This window comes from Sphaerodactylus townsendi, linkage group LG04, assembly GCF_021028975.2.
Source record: "Sphaerodactylus townsendi isolate TG3544 linkage group LG04, MPM_Stown_v2.3, whole genome shotgun sequence".
NCBI lineage: Eukaryota > Metazoa > Chordata > Lepidosauria > Squamata > Sphaerodactylidae > Sphaerodactylus > Sphaerodactylus townsendi.
In genome coordinates, this window is record NC_059428.1 from 105,373,591 (window position 1) to 105,391,589 (window position 17,999).

Here is a 17,999-nt window from a genome sequence, read left to right on the forward strand (position 1 = left end):
GAATGCAGCATGGCTGCATCTGCTTTGTAAAAACAAAAAAGCTGGGCTCATGTGAAAGAAATTGGAATATTTCCTCCCGGTCTTAACTTAATTCCTTCACAGAAACAGGCACCCATGCAAAGGGAGAAACCAGGATAAAATAGACCTGGATTTTAAAATGCCGAATGTATCTGGTATTATTATGTTGTTCGGAATCGACCCTAGTATTGTATCCTAATGGAGGCTTGCAGAGAGCTGTCCAGATAGGTTGTAGATAAGTTCAGATTGGGGGAAAATTTGTCCCACAGCTGAACCTCTTGACCTGATCACTATACGATGCTGATTCTCAATTCTTAATGTCTCACCTATACGTGTTAGGAGCAAAACATGTGCTGTTGAGAGCCGGCCCATCTTTAGCCTTCAGCCTTCTAGGCAGGATGTCATCTCTATGTTTGCAGCACAGCTCACAATGCCATCCGCTGCTCTGCCACCACAGATCTTCTGTGAATGCAGTCTGTCTTCCACATTATTTTAAACAGAGGTAACTGATAGAGTCAAAGAATGTGAATGTATCTCAATAGGCATGAGTGAGGCAGTCAGTTCTCAGAGAGGAGTACTTTGTATGCATTATAGTGTCTCTAACGAATTGCTGAGTCAGGGCCTCAGTGTTTATCTCATAGGAACAGACTTTGCAGTTCTTAGAACAATTTCTAATACTATATTGCTATTGCTTTTCTTTCTAATTCTGCCGTCTATACCCATTGCTTTCTCGTGCTATCTTTTTATTGTCTCATTAATTTGGATAAACCTTTTTTATTGAGGGGTTTCTGTTGGTGCTTTGGGATAATATTTAGTTTGAGCTATTCTTAACAGCTCTATAAAATGTTACAAAGGATATGTAAAATATGTGAAACAAAAGAAGCTTTTAAGGAACACCCCCATCAGATACAGATAAGAACAATCCCACTGCATTTTTCTTTAAACAATTCCAGTATTTAAAATGTTATATTTGCATGCTCTTTCTTAGGTTTAAATATCTTTAAATATCTTCAAATAGTTTAATTGTTCATTAGTTAGATAACTCTGCAGCCAAATTAAAATTATATGCATACCTGCAACTTGAACACATTTTTTTTAAAGGATTGAAAGCTTTCATAAATCTAGGGGAGGAAGTTAAAATAAGAAAGCAAAAAAAACTTGTAAAAGTTTACGATGCCTGGAGCTTGGCCAGATTACCATTAAAATTGTAAAGTTTTTCACTCAATGATAGCCATGTAAAACATTAGAGGAATCAGTTCATATGCTTATATAAACCTCAGTAACAGCATCTGTTTATAGCTACTCAATAGTGCTCAGTCAGATTAAGAATCTAAAGAAACAAAATAGCAATGCTTTAGGTGTGTTACAACCATTTTTTAAATCCAGGAAACGTTGCTTATTGGCAAAGAACAAATTCTTTTCACCCTATTTATAGCACCGGGAAGATGATAACCATCCTTTTAAAAACAACAACCCCTGTTTCCTTTAGTGTTATCAGCATGGTTGGAAGAAATAAAATGCATAATATGCCAGCAACCTGAACATACTGCCTTGAATCCTGACTTTTGTATGGGCAGATTAAAGTGACATTCTGTCATGCTTGACAGACCCAAAATTGAACCTACCCTTAAAAATAGTTTGTGTGTGTACATTCCTTTGATCCTGAAAAATAACCTTATCACCCAGGGTTGGAAGATAGATAAAAACATTAGCTTTGTAGATGGGTGCACTGTATCAGCGAACTATACAGACTTGTGAATATCTCATATTCACAGAGAGTGGGGATAGAGAGGTAGACCTCTTGTGCCTTCCCAATATCCAGGGTCCATCCTGTAGCTTGTTACATTTTTTTAAAATAGCATTTAAAAACATATTTGAAAGATGGTGAACAGGGTAACAAAACAAATCCCCACAGGCACGTCCAAAGTTTTGGGCAAGCCCCAGAGGTATTTGTATTCTTTTCCCCTTGATCGGTCAATCATCACATGTCCTCCTGTAAACTGTTTTTATAACTCCCCTTGCTTTTTCAAAGGCTTTTCCCATGTGCCGTGGCAGTGGAGAGTGAGAAACACAACTCCAAAATCCTCTCAACTGTGAGGAACCAGCTGTGCGGTTCTTTGGATCCCGGTCACTGTATCCAGATTTAGTATTTTGTGCCAAAGAGGAAAAAAGTAGAACAGAGTAGAGCACTTCAAAATCCTGTTCCAAGGAAAGGAGGATTCTTCATTTAAAATAAATTATGCAAATTAATTTTTAACATGTAGATCCACATGTATATGGACATAAGTGTTTTCAAGTTAGTGAACTATTCTTAGCTAGGACATCTAAATATGCTGAAAGGTTTTCAGAGGGGTAGCCCACGCCCTCCCTTGAGGTTCTGCCATCAGGGCTGGAATTGATGACTTTAATTAACTTAGTTGCAATAAGGTTGGGGTGATTTATAACCCCCTCAAAGATTAACCCTTTTGTAGTTTATCAGTTTCAGAGTCCTCGAAGTTAGGTGTACCATTTCAGACCTGACAAATTTCTTACACAGGTTGCACTTATTGGCATAATGGGGTGCACATTACATGTTGTGATGGCATAAGTGTGCATGTACATCACATGTGATGATCAGGAACAGATGAAATAAATTATCACTCCTCTTGACAATTTGCAAAGCACTATTGCCTAACAGTTTTCAATTGCTTGAAAGAATATACCGATTGCAACCAATCTCATTATCTCCAATATTGCTTGGAGTGGCATCACTAGTACCTGGAGGGAGATATCCAACAGCCCTAAAAAGGACATTTATGTTAATGCATACTACCTTGTGATTCATGAGTTTGCAAAATGTAACACTGTTAGGGTACAGAAGTGTCCCGTTTCCTTTTGACCCTTTATCTCTTTCCAGGTGTGAATACCAGGGCGCTATCTCTATGTGGACCACTGGCTTTCGTTAGCTGTCGGAGCTTTTGATGATGTTGGCAACAGTAAGAATTTTTTTTTTCATTTTCTTTCATGTTCTCAACAGGCCTGAATCTGTTGCTTTGGCTGTTTCATGTATTCTGACACGTTCATTAATCACAGAGCAGGACACTTCCCTGTTTGTTTCCACTTTACTCCAAAGAGTGCCCAGAGAGAAACATTGCAAGAATGTAGGCTTGGGAGGGGAGGCGGGGAGAGATATGTTCAATTCCATACTTGGTCTACAGTTTCATGCTACAGTAGGCTTAACCAGGACAATTATATTCTTGAGAAGGGGAGTTAAAATAATAAGCAGGAAGTTTATTATTTCCTGATAATTTAAGCTTTGGTTTCACACTGTTAATAAGTAACATGCATTATTGAAAGACAGGAATGTAAATATCCTCCTGCAGCAGGATATCCTTTCTATCAATTAAGACCAAAAATGACCCCATATGAAATGGAAACATTAGTCCTCAATCTGATCTCATAGTAATGTCTTCCCATATTTCTCTACCTGACAAAAGGGAGAAATGCAAAGATATTTGCAGAACTACTATGCTACCAATGAGGTCTGCCTTGTACATTATTTCGGCATTGTTGATGTTTATTAATTTATTGCTTTTTAATCATTTGCTGATTACTTACTTCATTTACAGTCCATTTTTCTCATTGAGACTCAAAACTGATCACTCAATGAGTCAGGGTGCATAGCAAGGAGGCAGGACTGATAGAAAAAATTGGCTGGACCCAACTAAGTATGTTTTTTATTTGATATTTGTCTGGTTCTTTGCCCCAGGGCAACAGAGATTGATGGATTTTGTCCATGTGAGTCCCATTATTTGCGCCATAGCCTTTTTGGGGTGGTCAGAGAAGACTCTTCCTGCTGTTCTCACCAGAATAAAAGCTGGTTGGGTCCAACTCATTCATTTATCCTGCCTACCTGGGACCAAAAAGCTAGAGGCATTATCAAAGATTCTAAAATTCTCAAAACATCATGCTGAGCTGCATTCATCTTATGGGGCTACCAGTTGTCCAGTTCTGGTCTTATTTATCATAAGAAATGACAAATGTCAACCACTGCATCAAATTGTAAGAGATGTGTGCTTAATATTTTACACACCTTTTATAATACTCAGAAGTGGTCGTTTTGCTCCTTTCTTGAGTATCCCTTTGACATGTTTTAAAAGGACGCTCACTGAATTTTATAGCCACTAATCCTTCACATTTGATGGAGTATGCGTGTATTTTGTAATTGGTTGACACTACCAGGCTGCAAAATTTGGGGTATCAAGCAGCCCACAGTGTCAGTTTTACTGTATATTCAGAAACCGGAGAAACAACAGACTTTTCCCCTTGTACAACCAGCAGTTTGGTACTGCATGAACTACTTTAAAGCTCCAGGTCACTTGAGATTTGCTTTGAGGTTTCTGATCAAACAAACCACAGAACTGAAGACTAAACTCTTCCTAAACGGCTTAAGTTTTGCCTGATTATAGGTCAGGGTTCTGTCAAACCACAGTGTTTCCATCCGAAACCATTGACTGCCTGGGTTCACTTGAAACACCCCAGGTTCACTGGAAAGATCTGTGAACCTTGACCAGTCTTTTGGCAAAGCGCCGCAGAACAGAACATTTATGCAACTTCCTTTCCATCTTCGTCCCCTCTGCAATCAAATTATAGCAGTTTTATCTGGAATGTTGTTGTTGGTTGTTGTTTTTAATTAAGGAGATATCTACGCAGAAGGCAAAAATTGTGCAGGAGGGGAGAGTGAGCAGAGTTGCATAAGCACTCTCTATGCAGTACTTTGTGGGTCATCCTAACAGGCCCAAGAGCATGTTTCATTTGTCACACATAGCCCTTACTATCCCTTTCTCATTCCCCACTCCCTTTCTTATTCCCCATTGTCTCATTTCATATCACTTATTTATTTATACAGTCATTGACCAGAATACAGTAAGGTATGAATACAAATACAATAATCATACAAAATAAATGTTAAAAGTGGCACACATTAAATATTGAATGGAAGTTTCTCATCAGTTTAGTATTAAAAGAACAATATCTAAAACATTTAACACTTCAAAATTAGTATACTGACATACCCATACATTTTTTCCTACAGTAAAATTTTGACAAACTTTAATCTCACAAGCACAGAACTTCTCAATCTGTACAGAAATGTGAGGCTGACCGTTGGCTTAAAATATTTTGGCAAATTGTTTCTGGCTGCACCATAAACGTACTTATAATGGGATGGATAAGCTTAATTCAAACTGCTTCATACAGAAAACAGAGAAATAGAATGTGATCGATGGATTCTACCTCCTTTAGTGCGCACAGACAAAGCCTCTTTGATAATGGAACCTTACTATATCTACTCTCCAACTTTGCTGTTAGCATAACTGAAGATCTGGTGAATGTGTAAGCCTCTGTTGTCTTCCCTACTGAGAAAAAAATAGGTTGAAAATGCCTTAGAGTTGAGATCTTTATGTGGTTTATTACCATTTCAATCACAATGTACTTTGATGGTCGTATGCAAATAGGTTTGAGAAATTGCTGGAGATTTGGGGTTACAGCCTGGAAAGGGTGGAGGTTGAGCAGAGGAAAGTCCTTAGCAGGTTATATCTTCATAGAGTTCAATATCCCCCCCGCTTTCATGGCCCTCTACCTCATGGCCCTCTACATCTGGGACCTGCCATTCCTCCCTCTTGGGGAGAGGATTCTGAATATGGAGCTGCTGGACGCGATTTATATTTATGCTAGTATTTTTGTATTGTATTTATGAGATTTAGCTTTTACTGTTTTATCACTGCTTTTAAAGATTTAGCCATTTTATGTTATATTATGTTTATTGTTGTACACCGCCCGGAGCCCCTCGGGGATAAGGCGGTATAAAAATCTAATTAATAAAATAAAAATAATAAAAATATGTAGGGTTGCTGTTTTTTTCCTCAAGGAAGCTGGTCTCTGTAGTCTGGAGATCAGTGGTAATTCCGGGAGATCTCCAGGCCTTACTGGGAGCTTGGTAACCTTGTATATAATACTCTGTGTCCCCCTTCTCCAGAAAGCAAACTTTAAAGTCTTCTCCCAGCTTACGGATATTTCCTCCAACTGAAGTAGTTATTCCTCCAACAGAAGACTCTGTAGGCTGGAAGAAGGTCAGCCTTTCTCCTTAAACTTAAAGTAGGCTTAGACCTTCTGGAAGATTTCTTCATGTGTAAGGGTATTTGTGCAAGTGTAAGTGTGAAAAATAGTGCAAACATTAGCCTCTTGTACTTTAAGAGGAAATACAGGGTTTGGAAGTGGGAAAAGAGTCTACCTGCATGGTGGGGAAGGGCGACCACCAGAGTATCAGATACCTGAGAACAAAAAATGGCCTCTGATTAGCTGGGGATAACCTCCCAGCTATTTTGAATATTATCAATATATTCACAGCAAATCTCAAAATGGAAATTGCAAAATAAGCCTTGGATCAATTAGCATTACAAGAGAATTATATCGAGCATTAAAACAATGCAGAGTTTTGAGAGGTGTCACAATCACATAAAACTATGCAATTCAGAGTTCCATCTTTTATGGTCATTTGATCTATTCCTATTCAGTAACCATTCCTCTAAAGGTTTTCTTGATCGTTCGATAGAGAAGAGGAAGAGGCATTGTATTACCTCCAAATGCTAATGGTACAGTATGCAGGAAGTGCCTTGTTTTAACCTTGCCTCACTTCGTAATAAGATGGTTTCATTATGAAAATGATGCTTTTACAGGATGAGGCAGAAGATATGGAATTTCTTCTTGATTAGTTCCACACCTCTCTTGTACTCTTCATTAAAACAAGAGCAAGATGATTACTCCTGTGCTATGAACTGTAAGATTATGAGATAAAGTTGAAGCCTAAATGATCAGCGAATTATAGGGATGAATTGAATAAGCCTTTTCTTCCAGATCATGAATAATATCCTGTTTTTGAAACTCTGAGCAAGCTTTTGCAGTGCTTTCACTTATCTCGCTGATTCATTTTGGCTTGTCTTGATTCTTGCCAAATTATAGTGCTAAATCTCATTTTATTTCACGGTACCATATAAGAATGTACCCATCAATCCGCCTTTTCTTTCTGGCATATTACGTTTCATTACACTGGCCCCATTCATACACTTCTCAAGTACCCTTTGGGGCTGCTGGTTGGGCTTGCAATCTTGGGGATGGTGTGGAAGTACAGTTTGAATTAACAACAACTATTTCCTCACAACACCTGTGTATTCAACTGTGCAATTTGCATAGTCTTATTGGAAAGTCTGCCAAGGGCAGGGGCCAGTGGAGCACTGAATTCCTTGGGTATGGGGCGCTCTTGAATTCTGAGAAAGCCTGGGAGCCCACTGACTATATTTTGCTCACTTCTTTTGCTTGCACAAGTGCTGATTGTCTTGACTAGCAATTGAAATTTTGGGGGTTTGGTGGCAGCTAGAAACTTTTTTATGAATCTGAAGTCACTGACTTTAACTTTCTGCTTAATTGGAAAACCTAGCAAGGGCTCTCTTGCTGCATGTCAGGCAACATTTTTTTTCAAGCAATGGGTAAAGTGAGAGAATCATTGATTAATGTACTCTCTCTGTCATTCTCTCACTGGTGGATTCTGCACAGGGCAAATACAATGGGTGTGAGATGCCATACAAACCGGGGGGGGGGTTGGGTTGGGAAGGGGGCTTCGCACAGATCCCGTTCCCAAAACAAATCTGCCCTGTTTTATTTCCTCAACTCTGGATTTTCAAAAATCACTACACCAGTGATCCTTTTACAAAATCTTGGGTTGGAGCTTCTCCAGCTCAAATAGCTAGGCAGAAGGCATTATTTCCCTCCCTTCAACTGCGCCATCCACAGTCAGGAAGAGGCCACCTGCCATTGCCCTGCTGTTGCAGGGAGACTCTTTTTCCCCTTTTTATTTTGCATGTTGCACACGTGCAGCTATGCAGGTGCAGCTGATCGTATTGTGAGACAATTGGCATGGCTGCAGGGGTTCATTTCTGTATGCCTGTACAGCCATGCATGTGTTGCAGAAAATTAAAAAAATAGAAGCTTCTCCATGCAAAGGGGCAAAAGCAACCCGGATTGTTTCCATGGGCTTCAATCGCTGCCTGTAGGGCATGCATGTTAACAATCAAAAGGAAAATGGATTGATTTATAATGACTGCAACCCAGGGGTATCACTTGTAAATAAGATACCATGGGTCATATGTCCCTGGGTGCATGCCATCTAATCAGGGGCGGGCAGGCCTGGGCCGCACTCGCTGGCTCTGGGCAGTAGACCTGGGTGCCAGTGCCAGCTTTGGGCAGTAAACCTGGGCACCTCGCTGGCTTCAGGTGGTAGACCTGGCCACCATCACCAACCTGCCACTCCTCCGTGAAATTTGCAGACAGCTTGAACACTCTCTCCCTTTCCCCATATCTATGGAAATAGAGCTGGGGGGGGGGGGACCTCAGATTTTGCCTCAAGCTCCATTTTCCCTAGATACCCCTCTGCTGCAACCCATTATACATTTGCTTTGTGGAATCGATCCCTCAATCTTATTTTCTAGGGGAATTTTCCCTTTCTAATTTTTGGCACAGTCTTTTTTTCCACTCCTTGTCTTTTAAATTTTAAGAACATAAGAACAAGCCAGCTGGATCAGACCAGAGTCCATCTAGTCCAGCTCTCTGCTACTCGCAGTGGCCCACCAGGTGCCTTTGGGAACTCACATGCAGGATGTGAAAGCATTTTGTATTTCTTTGAATGTGTGAGAGAAAGCCTAGCAATAATCTTTGTCAAGGAGAGGGGGGAGTTCTAAAAAGTGGTTCCATAAATAAGTTCCACAAAGTAATTGTGAGGTGTTCAAATAAATCCTTAATCACCCCTCTATTGAGATTGGAATTTATTTGCACACTTCAAGTAGGCCCTCAAATGCTTAAAAATGTTCATTTTAGATCACAAATATTTCATGCATATAATTTTTTACACTGGTTTTCACATTTCTCATCTGTTATTCTTACATGTTGGAAAAGCAATTTCTTTTTTAAAAAAAGCATTTCAATCCTGTTAGTGGTCGTGGGGGGGGGGGGCCGGGCGGTACATTTATGGGAGCATTTGAATCCAGTAACTTTGCACAAGCACATTATCCCATTGTCTTCCTGTTCATCCATCCAGCAAACATATTGGTATATTTATGACTTACAGATGAAGTGTTCACTCTTGTTTGGGGAAGAGGAAAAGCATCACATCTCTCTCTCTCTCTCTCTCTCTCTCTCTCTCTCTCTCTCTCTCACTCACTCACTCACACACACACACACACACACACACACACACACACACTCTTTGTCCATTTTGTCAGGTTAACTCAGTTGGACCATACCTTTAAAGTCCAATTGTAAATGGTTTATATATCCATATCCTCAAACATTTTCCCTCTAGCTGCCCCTCCCCCTATCCATTTAAGATGTGACAAAAATGTATATATTAACATTTAAAATACTTCTATAATTATCTCAATTCTGCTGGAGACCATTATCGCTTGCCTTTCCAACTTTGTCCATGTTGCCCGCCTGCTAGCTGTCTGATCCTGTGCCAGCAAAATGAATACATTTAAATGAGAAGAATCACTGGTTTCCAAAGCCCTAGCCACACAAGCCCAACTACAAAGCTAATACAAAAACCTGTAGCTGATTTAAAACTATATATGCCTGCCTAAGTAATAAAGATACCTATTGTGAATGTGCATTGTAAGTGGCTAACTCTGTCAGGCTCCATACTGAATATTTCCATAACTGTGAAGATCCTGACAATTCAAATTTTCAGTCGCTGTTGAGTTTGTGAGGGAATTGCCAGTCGCTGTTGAAACTGTAAGGAATATTCATTTGACAATGAACAGATACTGTAAACAAGGTAAGTTCAAATTTTGAACTATGTTTCATGAACATAAAATCATCCCTGCACAAAACTTGTGATAGCTAATCCCCCTTCCCAATAAAATTTCATCAGTAAAATGCCAGAAGACATAGTCCCTTTCTGCACAATTCATTTTAAAATGTTCTGAGACAGGAAATAAAATGTTTCCTCCAGAGAGTTCAACATTGTTTTTACCTTAAGACACTTTATTTCTGGCCTCAAAACATTTTAAATGAGTCCCCTTTTAAAACAATTTTCTGGCTGAAATGTTTTCAAAACATCTTCAGTCACTGTGTGATGTATTGACTATGTTTCCTACACTTCTCTGCTTCCCTGAACTTCCTCTTCAACATTTCACTTGTTTATTTGCAGCATTTCTCTGTTGGTTCTTTTATTTGCGGGGGTGGGGCAGGTATCTTCAAGGCAATGAGTATATGAGCAGAATAGAATGTAGCATGAGACTATAAAGCATTGAAATATTGATTCAACATAGAACTCAAAAGGGGGAGGGGGATCACAAAATGGTGGCCAGGAATCATTTCCAGGGGGTAAGTGCAGACAAAACAGAAAATGTTTTACAAATGTTTTAGGAGATTTGTACAGAGAGGGCCATACTTAGGTGTATTATACCAGCTCTCAGTTCCATGAGATAGGACCATCTTTCAGAAATGCACTACAAAATTATCTTTTAGAACCATTACATGATTTCCTAAAGCTGGATTTTGGGGGCTTGGAAAAGCAGTAGAAAGATTTGTTTTTGTGAGACCTTGGAAGATAATGAAACAATGTTAATAATGCTAACAGATTTTACCTCAGAGGCCATTACTTATGTTACACTGATCATGAAAGAAAGGGACACGAGATATCTGCCATCTACAGACACTATGAGACCTTTCTTAGAAAAACAAAACCAAAAATAAACCCTGGTATTATGTACCTGGGAGACAGTTATCCTCTGTCTGGTCGATAATTTCATTTCAAGAGCGAAATTAATCCATTTGTTTCCTCTTCAGGGTTTAAATCAGGCTGAACTTTTGAAATGCTAAGCAACTTTAGGGAAAGGAATTGTGCTGCAGGTACATTTTGATTATGCAGGAATGATTTTTTAGTGGTCACAATCTTCAAGATTATATTTTCTCAACTAAAACAAAAACTATTTTGTGATGTATGCATAAGGTTTCTTCCTCCTTGAGAGGAAACTGGAAGCCCCCATAAGTGGGCATATTCACTATGAACATCAGAGACCTGGTTCTTAACAACTCCCATCTTAAGCCTTCATTTGCAGACACAAGAAATCCCAGTCCTGAGTCCCATGCAGTTTATTTCATTTTTTTGCATGCATGTTCACATGTGTGCAAAAAGTGGGTGCAATTTTTTAAAAGACATATACCATATATACTCGTGTATAAGTCGACCCGCATATAAGTCGAGGCACCTAATTTTACCACAAAAAACTGGGAAAACTTATTGACTCGCGTATAAGTTGAGGGTGGGAAATGCAGCATCAATTGAGGCATCAGTAGGTTAAATGTTTTTGAATATTTATTTCAAAGAAAAACAGTAAACTGGCTCTGTAAGTGGAAAAGAGGGTCAACAAGAACAATATGGTATCAACAATAACTTTAAAAGTACCAAAGACCCATTAGCTCAATCCAAAGCAACAGCAAGCTAAAACACAAGAGTTAAAATCCTTCAAAACTGGATTCCTCATCATCATCTGTACATGTCCAAAATGTAACCCAACTTAGATTTTAAGAGGGATATTATCAGAAATAGAAAAAATCTACTAAGCTTAGCTTCCCATTGTAAACAATGGGGGATGGGGTATCCCTTTGGGGGGTCAATAACTTGGATCCCCTTGACCCAAACTTCCTGCCCTAAACCTGGCTGAGTTTATCATAAAAGGGGAGACTCTCCTGAGTAGCGAGGACCAGCCATCAGTTTACAGTGAAGTTTATTCAGAGGGTCCAAAAAGTTATGGACCCCTCAAAAAAGGCTGCAGCCCCATCTACTAATAAACTCCCATTGAAAACAATGGGGAATGGGGGCACACCTCCTTTTGGGGGGGTCCATAACTTTGGACCCCCTGAACCAAACTTTACCAAACTTGGCTGGTCTCATCAGGAGAGTCCTCTGAGGGTACTCACTAGGAATTTTGAATTGCCTCTGAAGCATAAAAAAACTGCACGCCTTCCTGCTTTGGGCCGGCAAAGTAAAAACACACAAAAAATTTAATGACCCGCATATAAGTCGAGAGGAGCTTTTTCAGCATTAAAAACGTGCTGAAAAATTTGACTTATACATGAGTATATACGGTAAGTGTTCATGCTGGTATATTTTCTTGCTTTCAAATGTACATCAGTAATATAATCTCTGACTTGGCCTCATCTATATAGCACGTACAGTTATGTGAAATTTCCCTGAGACATTTTGCCTCTTTTATTAAAATACTTCTCTACTTCCTCAATGGTTTCCTTTCAAATTCACTTTAAATTTTGCGTTTCTTCTGGCAATCAAGATGTTGTGTGAAACCACCTGAGAGGCCTCGCTATCAAGATTGTGGACTTCTTCCAAAATTCGTTTATTGTTGGCTTAGGAACAAACTTCTACATTTATTTCAGTTTTTGTTGAGGCAAATTTTTGTACCCGTTTTGAGAAATATAACTCTTGGTAACTTTGAAATGGCATGCATAATGACATTCTGAAGGCAACTGGGGTTGAAATATATACTCTCATGCCCATGTTCATTATTACCTACACATTATGTCATATATAGATATACATTTTCATGCAGGACTACCCCTAAACCAAATGGAGCCACAAATGAGGAGGTGTTTGGGCACCCCCTTCAATTCCATCAGCATCTAGATACCTTTGAGTTGGTAGCCCATTTCACATATTTGATGCCTTATTTGCATGCATGGATTTATCATTATCATGTAAAACTCCCTTGATGATCTCCCATTAAATTACTAATGTGATATGGCCCTAATTAATTTCTAAGATATGTTAATATCAAGCAAGCGTGGGTCACCCTGGTCAGGGATTCTGCAACGTAAATGAACCAATTATGGCCTCAGGAGAACACTGACAAATAATCTCAAAAAATGCATAAACATAGAGAGTGATTCCCTCCAACATTCTATAGCTCTGATGAAACACAACATTTTGCAGACATCTTTCCTTTTTACAAATATTAACATTTTGTTCTAAATCATAGTCAATTTCTAGTAAAATAGTATGTAGGCTTATATTGTCCTTTCAGGGTCACAATGAACTGGAAGTATGTAGACATGTGAATTGTTCGGTGCACCATGTTTATACTATCCTTGGTTTTTAACAAGTGAACTTCATTTGTATGTTGAGATTTTAAGGGTAGCAAAAACTACAATGGTGAAGATTTCATTAGAACCTTACTCCCATGGAAGTTGTCTTGTAGACTTCTGCTTCAGACAAAAACTGACAAGCAAGGCGAGACACAATATGCCATGTCAGGATTCATAAAGAAATTATTCAATAAATTAATGTTGCCTAACCAATTAAAATCGCTTGGCTGATTAATCTCCAATTAATTAATCTATTTCATTTAAATAAATGTTCTTGTTATCAGAACCCAAGAGAGATTACTTGTAATTTAATAAATAAAAACTATTGGTAATTATTAAAAGGAAAGGTCATCTGTAATACTACCGTGTATCCTACAAGATCCAGTAGCACAACGGAGTTTTTAGAGTGGCATTTTCTCCTCCTGCTGAGCCAACTAAGCCCCCCTCCATTTTGTTCCTCAATGGGGGCAGCAGATCCTCATAAACAGCATAGGCAGAAATGTGGAAGCTTCAGTGAGAAGAAAGAATTCTTTCCCACAGACTTAAGTGCCCTTCCATTTCTAAAAATTAACAATAGGGTACAATCCATTCTTTTGTTGTTGGCGGTGCTCCCTTTCACAGTAATATACAAGACTCAAAACAATTCGAAACAAATACAATGCTCAACCCCACTTATAACAAATGTTTCCTCCAATTAATCAGCTATAGCTTTAGTTGATTAATCTGCCAAGTAGACCATCTAAATCTTGCCAGCCCACCATTATATACATTTCTGTAGATTCATTGTCATTTAAAGTCTTGCTTGAAGTTTTTAGCAGTATATCACTCTGGCAAGTAATTATGGGGAAAAGCCAGCACTGAAAGTGAGCCCCAGACACACACCATTAGCAGGCTGGCTGTTGCAGACCAGGTGCAATTGCTTGTGAAGGTCATGTACATGTTTTCTGTCCATTGCAACAGGGAATGGAAGCATACAGGCTGCCCATCTGTTAGAATCTTTCTCCCTCTCTCATTTCCTTGAAGCAATCTGAACTATGCCGGTGGGTGCGACTGGGAAAAAGACTTTTTTTTTAAAAAAAATGACTGCTACTTAAGGAAAGGGGGATATCATGGAAAGAGAGTAACAACTAAGTCAAATTAGAAAGTGGAAAATGCCTCTGGCGTGAGATACTATTATCCTGCAAATCCAGTGGGTTAGGTACTTGTAACCTTTGGAAAAAGAAAGCGAGCCAAAGCATGCTTACTTCAATGTAAATGGCGTGACTATCACTGGGGATAATTGCCAAGTAAAAATTGATATCTTTGGGAATAATTGTCAAGTAAACAGAGACATTATTGGTAGTTGGATATAATACTGCAAGGGTTGAAACAATTAACCATATGGAATCTTTTAAAATGCATTTTATTGATTTTAAAATAATTTTATCCTGCTTTTCTCCCCACTAGGGATTCAATGGTACTTATAAAATGAAACAAACATGTAAAAAATTATAAAACCATACATGTTCCAACCAGTCCATCAAATTTGTTATTGATCATAGAACAATATGAGCAATATTATTTACTATGTTCACTAGTTAGATTAGGAAGTAGCAAATGCAGCTCTGAATGGTTAAAAAAAGTTGACAGGAAATCTTGGAAATTGATAGCGCTCACACCCCTGTCCTTATTGCGTAGCATTTTGTGATAAGAAGTATAAAATGACTCCCTATTAATAGGGCCGAGTGTTAGGAGTAAGATTCGTAAGTATTTATTTCAGAGTTCTCGCATATCTCACTTCAATTCAGATTTCATGGACAAATCTCAATTTGTGATAGACACAAACATTATTAATTGCCAACTTTATGCATCCCCTCCTTTTTTCCCTTATATGACACATGAAGAAGATTGAAGATGGAAGTTTTTGACCAGGATTAAGTCACACCTAAGGTTTTATTAATGGAAGAAAGCAATCCTCTGTTAGTGAAGGAGACCACAACTGAACATCACAAATAATTGCAAGTATGATTCTCCTTTCCTTCATTTTATTTTCACTACTATCATTTGAAGTAGGCTGGGTTGAAACAGAGAGAAAGTGACTAGCCCAAGGTCACCTAGTGAGCCTCACCGTGGAGTGATTATTTGAACCCAAGTTGTCCAGTTCCTAGTCTAATTTAACTGCTACACTGTGTTTCTTTGTAAGCAGTACCTGTGACATAATGGTAGGCACTGTCCTTATGCTTGCTGTTATAAGAACTGCCATTTCCCACTAGCTGGAAATTACCAGTTTGAATTCTGAGCACCCTGATCACCTGACATTGTCTATGGAGATTTTTGGTTATGTGGTGACAGCTGTACAGAAAGACACCTTGTCTGTAAATGCTTTAAGGTCAGTCTTTGATTTCCCTATAGCAACTTCCATTGCGAACTGCCCAGCTGCTCAGGGTGGAGGGATGTGTGTGCATATGTGAAAAAGGAACACTTTGGGCCATTCAGTGAGGCAGGCTTTAGTATGAGTTGAGGATGTGTGTATGCAGGGATTTCAAATGTTCCAAGCTAGAATATTTTCCAGTGCTATATTTACTTATGGGAAATTTTCCACTTCGTCTGTTTATCTATAGTTGTCAGGTCCTGCCTACAGATCAATCATGGTAGATGGGCTAAATGTGGGATATGAAGTTCTGGACAAATCCCAGTTAGGGATGTCAGTCTCCAGATGGGATCCGAAATTACAGCTCATCTCTAGATTACAGAGATTATTTTCCCTGAAGAGAAAAGATGCTTTGTAGGGTGGACTTTATAGCATTGTACCCCGCTGAAGTCCCTGTTCTTCCCCGGCTTCATCCTCCAGTCTCCAGTAGTTTCCCAACCTGGAGCTGGCAACCCTTCCCCTTATCCCCTGCTGATGGATAGGGGGAATCTGGCTACCTTAACCCCAGTACTTGTACATGGTACAGGCTTGTATATGGTCTATTTTCCTCCTCTGATAACATTATTTAAATTTCAATTGGAAAGTTTTCTCATTTAAATCATTCTGGAAAAACCCCATTACTTGAGTATTTGGAACCTGCAAGTCCTGACAAGGGGCACACACTGAGTGTGCAATGTTTACAGTTTGCCCACAAAGAGTAAACAACATGTTCGTTTCCCAAAGCTTTAGCAAATCTCTTCATGTGTAAAACAATTATAGGACTGTGATCTCATAAATTTCTATTGCACATTTTCTCTCTTTCTCTCTCTCAGATTCGCCCACGGCGAAACCAGCCACTTTATGACCTGTGACCATTGAGCCTGTTAATATAATGATAATGGCTCAGAAGTTATGTTGTGATTAGTCAAACTATTATATTTGATAGAAATGCAATACAAATATGCAATTAGCTGTGAAAAAAAAGGGTCCTGATGTTTCGTGTTTTCTGAGAAACAAATTTCCTCTGGTGAAGTCACTGCAAATAAACTGACAAACTGTTGGGCAGTGGAGGCCCTTTGTTTTACACTGTCTTTGTTTAAACCTCCTCATAATTCATCCAAAGAAATGCCCTTCTCAGTAATTAGTTACCTTTAATGTCTTCATTTTCATTTAAATACTCAGTGATCAGGGTAATTAGAATTAATTTGGCATTGTCATGTTATGTTAATGAAGCCACTGCCACTTATCTCTAGCATCCTGCAGGCACAATGTTATCGGAGAATTATAGAACTCCTCCACTTTATCTGTCCATTTATACTCTTTGGTTAAAAAGTAGTAACAGCAAGAACTGGCAAGACTCCAGCTTAAATTTATGCAGTTTTTGATGAAGGATTGAAATTGTGCCTCATCTCATTCAGCTTATACATTTCTTCACAGTGTGTATGAGAATTGATTAACATTCTCATTCATCTCCATATGTGATCCCCCCCCCCCCACACCACATTGTCTCTTAGTTACAGGACCAAAGGCAGAATGAAATGTTTTGTTTCTTTTCCTGTGGTTAATCTCAGTCTTTGATACAAGCATAAGACTATTCATAGCTCAGTGATGGAGCACATGCTCAGAATGTAGTGGACATTACAGTCAGTTTGAGCTAGAGAAGGACCATTTGTCCGAGTTCATATAAATCTCCTCATTTACCCACGGGTAAATAGGCCCTACCTATAATCATCTCTGGTTAAATGTTTATTTGTTTTCAGAACTGGGAGGAGTTTCTGTCTGTTCCCTTGGAGGTCCCTTTCACATAGCAAATGAATAATGGGTTGCAGTCGGGATAAAGGAACCTGTTTTCCTGCTTTTGCATTCACATGCATCTGTGCAGGTAGGTATTGGAGCCCATGAAAACAACCTGGGTTGTTGTCACGGCGCCGCACGGAGACGTGTCTCTTTTTAAAAAATTACTTCCCACACACGCATAGCTATGCAGACATGCACAAATGAACCTCCACAGCCATGCTGATGTCCCATGATATGACCATCTGCACCTGCATAGCTATGCAGAACCAAGCCATGATTATTATTTTTTTTAAAGGAAAATGGATGCAAATAAAGTGCCTCCTGGCCGGCCCTTTGCTGCATTATTCCTGGTTGGGTTTGAGACACTATCTGATGTTAAAATGGTTCATTTGCTCAATAGCACTGAAGTCAAGATACCTGAAGTTGTAGCTAAATTTCTTTTGAAAGTCCTGTGTGGTTAGGAATAATACCTAATGTTTTTGCTAAGCTCAACCTTGTATCATGCTGGCTCCCTTCCTCTCCAACGCTGACCTAGCCACTGTGATCCATGCAACGGTCACCTCCAGGCTAGACTATTGTAACTCGCTCTACGCGGGCCTTCCCT

At 39.1% G+C, this 17,999-nt stretch overlaps 1 long non-coding RNA gene across 1 annotated transcript; it reads left to right on the forward strand.

The window, feature by feature from the left end:
• Positions 1-433: 433 nt before the first annotated feature.
• LOC125430466 lies at positions 434-17,474 on the forward strand. The gene is made up of 4 exons (XR_007244173.1): positions 434-520; positions 2,915-2,993; positions 15,093-15,210; positions 17,359-17,474. It is a non-coding gene; the product is annotated as an uncharacterized LOC125430466 (long non-coding RNA).
• The last annotated feature ends 525 nt before the right edge of the window (positions 17,475-17,999 follow it).